Raw genomic sequence first — 5,000 nt, 5'->3', positions numbered from 1 at the left:
GTTAGGGTTAGGGTTAGGGTTAGGGTTAGGGTTAGGGTTAGGGTTAGGGTTAGGGTTAGGGTTAGGGTTAGGGTTAGGTTAGGGTTAGGGTTAGGGTTAGGGTTAGGGTTAGGGTTAGGGTTAGGGTTAGGGTTAGGGTTAGGGTTAGGGTTAGGGTTAGGGTTAGGGTTAGGGTTAGGGTTAGGGTTAGGGGTAGTGTAAGGTTAGGGTTAGGGTTAGGGTTAGGGTTAGGGTTAGGGTTAGGGTTAGGGTTAGGGTTAGGGTTAGGGTTAGGGTTAGGGTTAGGGTTAGGGTTAGGGTTAGGGTTAGGGTTAGGGTTAGGGTTAGGGTTAGGGTTAGGGTTAGGGTTAGGGTTAGGGTTAGGGTTAGGGTTAGGGTTAGGGTTAGGGTTAGGGTTAGGGTTAGGGTTAGGGTTAGGGTTAGGGTTAGGGTTAGGGTTAGGGTTAGGGGTTAGGGTTAGGGTTAGGGTTAGGGTTAGGGTTAGGGTTAGGGTTAGGGTTAGGGTTAGGGTTAGGGTTAGGGTTAGGGTTAGGTTAGGGTTAGGGTTAGGGTTAGGGTTAGGGTTAGGGTTAGGGTTAGGGTTAGGGTTAGGGTTAGGGTTAGGGTTAGGGTTAGGGTTAGGGTTAGGGTTAGGGTTAGGGTTAGGGTTAGGGTTAGGGTTAGGGTTAGGGTTAGGGTTAGGGTTAGGGTTAGGGTTAGGGTTAGGGTTAGGGTTAGGGGGTTAGGGTTAGGGTTAGGGTTAGGGTTAGGGTTAGGGTTAGGGTTAGGGTTAGGGTTAGGGTTAGGGTTAGGGTTAGGGTTAGGGTTAGGGTTAGGGTTAGGGTTAGGGTTAGGGTTAGGGTTAGGGTTAGGGTTAGGGTTAGGGTTAGGGTTAGGGTTAGGGTTAGGGTTAGGGTTAGGGTTAGGGTTAGGGTTAGGGTTAGGGTTAGGGTTAGGGTTAGGGTTAGGGTTAGGGTTAGGGTTAGGGTTAGGGTTAGGGTTAGGGTTAGGGTTAGGGTTAGGGTTAGGGTTAGGGTTAGGGTTAGGGTTAGGGTTAGGGTTAGGGTTAGGGTTAGGGTTAGGGTTAGGGTTAGGGTTAGGGTTAGGGTTAGGGTTAGGGTTAGGGTTAGGGTTAGGGTTAGGGTTAGGGTTAGGGTTAGGGTTAGGGTTAGGGTTAGGGTTAGGGTTAGGGTTAGGGTTAGGGTTAGGGTTAGGGTTAGGGTTAGGGTTAGGGTTAGGGTTAGGGTTAGGGTTAGGGTTAGGGTTAGGGTTAGGGTTAGGGTTAGGGTTAGGGTTAGGGTTAGGGTTAGGGTTAGGGTTAGGGTTAGGGTTAGGGTTAGGGTTAGGGTTAGGGTTAGGGTTAGGGTTAGGGTTAGGGTTAGGGTTAGGGTTAGGGTTAGGGTTAGGGTTAGGGTTAGGGTTAGGGTTAGGGTTAGGGTTAGGGTTAGGGTTAGGGTTAGGGTTAGGGTTAGGGTTAGGGTTAGGGTTAGGGTTAGGGTTAGGGTTAGGGTTAGGGTTAGGGTTAGGGTTAGGGTTAGGGTTAGGGTTAGGGTTAGGGTTAGGGTTAGGGTTAGGGTTAGGGTTAGGGTTAGGGTTAGGGTTAGGGTTAGGGTTAGGGTTAGGGTTAGGGTTAGGGTTAGGGTTAGGGTTAGGGTTAGGGTTAGGGTTAGGGTTAGGGTTAGGGTTAGGGTTAGGGTTAGGGTTAGGGTTAGGGTTAGGGTTAGGGTTAGGGTTAGGGTTAGGGTTAGGGTTAGGGTTAGGGTTAGGGTTAGGGTTAGGGTTAGGGTTAGGGTTAGGGTTAGGGTTAGGGTTAGGGTTAGGGTTAGGGTTAGGGTTAGGGTTAGGGTTAGGGTTAGGGTTAGGGTTAGGGTTAGGGTTAGGGTTAGGGTTAGGGTTAGGGTTAGGGTTAGGGTTAGGGTTAGGGTTAGGGTTAGGGTTAGGGTTAGGGTTAGGGTTAGGGTTAGGGTTAGGGTTAGGGTTAGGGTTAGGGTTAGGGTTAGGGTTAGGGTTAGGGTTAGGGTTAGGGTTAGGGTTAGGGTTAGGGTTAGGGTTAGGGTTAGGGTTAGGGTTAGGGTTAGGGTTAGGGTTAGGGTTAGGGTTAGGGTTAGGGTTAGGGTTAGGGTTAGGGTTAGGGTTAGGGTTAGGGTTAGGGTTAGGGTTAGGGTTAGGGTTAGGGTTAGGGTTAGGGTTAGGGTTAGGGTTAGGGTTAGGGTTAGGGTTAGGGTTAGGGTTAGGGTTAGGGTTAGGGTTAGGGTTAGGGTTAGGGTTAGGGTTAGGGTTAGGGTTAGGGTTAGGGTTAGGGTTAGGGTTAGGGTTAGGGTTAGGGTTAGGGTTAGGGTTAGGGTTAGGGTTAGGGTTAGGGTTAGGGTTAGGGTTAGGGTTAGGGTTAGGGTTAGGGTTAGGGTTAGGGTTAGGGTTAGGGTTAGGGTTAGGGTTAGGGTTAGGGTTAGGGTTAGGGTTAGGGTTAGGGTTAGGGTTAGGGTTAGGGTTAGGGTTAGGGTTAGGGTTAGGGTTAGGGTTAGGGTTAGGGTTAGGGTTAGGGTTAGGGTTAGGGTTAGGGTTAGGGTTAGGGTTAGGGTTAGGGTTAGGGTTAGGGTTAGGGTTAGGGTTAGGGTTAGGGTTAGGGTTAGGGTTAGGGTTAGGGTTAGGGTTAGGGTTAGGGTTAGGGTTAGGGTTAGGGTTAGGGTTAGGGTTAGGGTTAGGGTTAGGGTTAGGGTTAGGGTTAGGGTTAGGGTTAGGGTTAGGGTTAGGGTTAGGGTTAGGGTTAGAGGTTAGGGTTAGGGTTAGGGTTAGGGTTAGGGTTAGGGTTAGGGTTAGGGTTAGGGTTAGGGTTAGGGTTAGGGTTAGGGTTAGGGTTAGGGTTAGGGTTAGGGTTAGGGTTAGGGTTAGGGTTAGGGTTAGGGTTAGGGTTAGGGTTAGGGTTAGGGTTAGGGTTAGGGTTAGGGTTAGGGTTAGGGTTAGGGTTAGGGTTAGGGTTAGGGTTAGGGTTAGGGTTAGGGTTAGGGTTAGGGTTAGGGTTAGGGTTAGGGTTAGGGTTAGGGTTAGGGTTAGGGTTAGGGTTAGGGTTAGGGTTAGGGTTAGGGTTAGGGTTAGGGTTAGGGTTAGGGTTAGGGTTAGGGTTAGGGTTAGGGTTAGGGTTAGGGTTAGGGTTAGGGTTAGGGTTAGGGTTAGGGTTAGGGTTAGGGTTAGGGTTAGGGTTAGGGTTAGGGTTAGGGTTAGGGTTAGGGTTAGGGTTAGGGTTAGGGTTAGGGTTAGGGTTAGGGTTAGGGTTAGGGTTAGGGTTAGGGTTAGGGTTAGGGTTAGGGTTAGGGTTAGGGTTAGGGTTAGGGTTAGGGTTAGGGTTAGGGTTAGGGTTAGGGTTAGGGTTAGGGTTAGGGTTAGGGTTAGGGTTAGGGTTAGGGTTAGGGTTAGGGTTAGGGTTAGGGTTAGGGTTAGGGTTAGGGTTAGGGTTAGGGTTAGGGTTAGGGTTAGGGTTAGGGTTAGGGTTAGGGTTAGGGTTAGGGTTAGGGTTAGGGTTAGGGTTAGGGTTAGGGTTAGGGTTAGGGTTAGGGTTAGGGTTAGGGTTAGGGTTAGGGTTAGGGTTAGGGTTAGGGTTAGGGTTAGGGTTAGGGTTAGGGTTAGGGTTAGGGTTAGGGTTAGGGTTAGGGTTAGGGTTAGGGTTAGGGTTAGGGTTAGGGTTAGGGTTAGGGTTAGGGTTAGGGTTAGGGTTAGGGTTAGGGTTAGGGTTAGGGTTAGGGTTAGGGTTAGGGTTAGGGTTAGGGTTAGGGTTAGGGTTAGGGTTAGGGTTAGGGTTAGGGTTAGGGTTAGGGTTAGGGTTAGGGTTAGGGTTAGGGTTAGGGTTAGGGTTAGGGTTAGGGTTAGGGTTAGGGTTAGGGTTAGGGTTAGGGTTAGGGTTAGGGTTAGGGTTAGGGTTAGGGTTAGGGTTAGGGTTAGGGTTAGGGTTAGGGTTAGGGTTAGGGTTAGGGTTAGGGTTAGGGTTAGGGTTAGGGTTAGGGTTAGGGTTAGGGTTAGGGTTAGGGTTAGGGTTAGGGTTAGGGTTAGGGTTAGGGTTAGGGTTAGGGTTAGGGTTAGGGTTAGGGTTAGGGTTAGGGTTAGGGTTAGGGTTAGGGTTAGGGTTAGGGTTAGGGTTAGGGTTAGGGTTAGGGTTAGGGTTAGGGTTAGGGTTAGGGTTAGGGTTAGGGTTAGGGTTAGGGTTAGGGTTAGGGTTAGGGTTAGGGTTAGGGTTAGGGTTAGGGTTAGGGTTAGGGTTAGGGTTAGGGTTAGGGTTAGGGTTAGGGTTAGGGTTAGGGTTAGGGTTAGGGTTAGGGTTAGGGTTAGGGTTAGGGTTAGGGTTAGGGTTAGGGTTAGGGTTAGGGTTAGGGTTAGGGTTAGGGTTAGGGTTAGGGTTAGGGTTAGGGTTAGGGTTAGGGTTAGGGTTAGGGTTAGGGTTAGGGTTAGGGTTAGGGTTAGGGTTAGGGTTAGGGTTAGGGTTAGGGTTAGGGTTAGGGTTAGGGTTAGGGTTAGGGTTAGGGTTAGGGTTAGGGTTAGGGTTAGGGTTAGGGTTAGGGTTAGGGTTAGGGTTAGGGTTAGGGTTAGGGTTAGGGTTAGGGTTAGGGTTAGGGTTAGGGTTAGGGTTAGGGTTAGGGTTAGGGTTAGGGTTAGGGTTAGGGTTAGGGTTAGGGTTAGGGTTAGGGTTAGGGTTAGGGTTAGGGTTAGGGTTAGGGTTAGGGTTAGGGTTAGGGTTAGGGTTAGGGTTAGGGTTAGGGTTAGGGTTAGGGTTAGGGTTAGGGTTAGGGTTAGGGTTAGGGTTAGGGTTAGGGTTAGGGTTAGGGTTAGGGTTAGGGTTAGGGTTAGGGTTAGGGTTAGGGTTAGGGTTAGGGTTAGGGTTAGGGTTAGGGTTAGGGTTAGGGTTAGGGTTAGGGTTAGGGTTAGGGTTAGGGTTAGGGTTAGGGTTAGGGTTAGGGTTAGGGTTAGGGTTAGGGTTAGGGTTAGGGTTAGGGTTAGGGTTAGGGTTAGGGTTAGGGTTAGGGTTAGGGTTAGGG

The sequence above is a fragment of the Vipera berus genome, assembly GCF_964194415.1.
Source record: "Vipera berus genome assembly, chromosome: 4".
Classification (NCBI taxonomy): Eukaryota; Metazoa; Chordata; class Lepidosauria; order Squamata; family Viperidae; genus Vipera; species Vipera berus.
The sequence above is the reverse complement of the archived record's forward strand: the minus strand, read 5'-3'. Positions refer to the sequence as shown.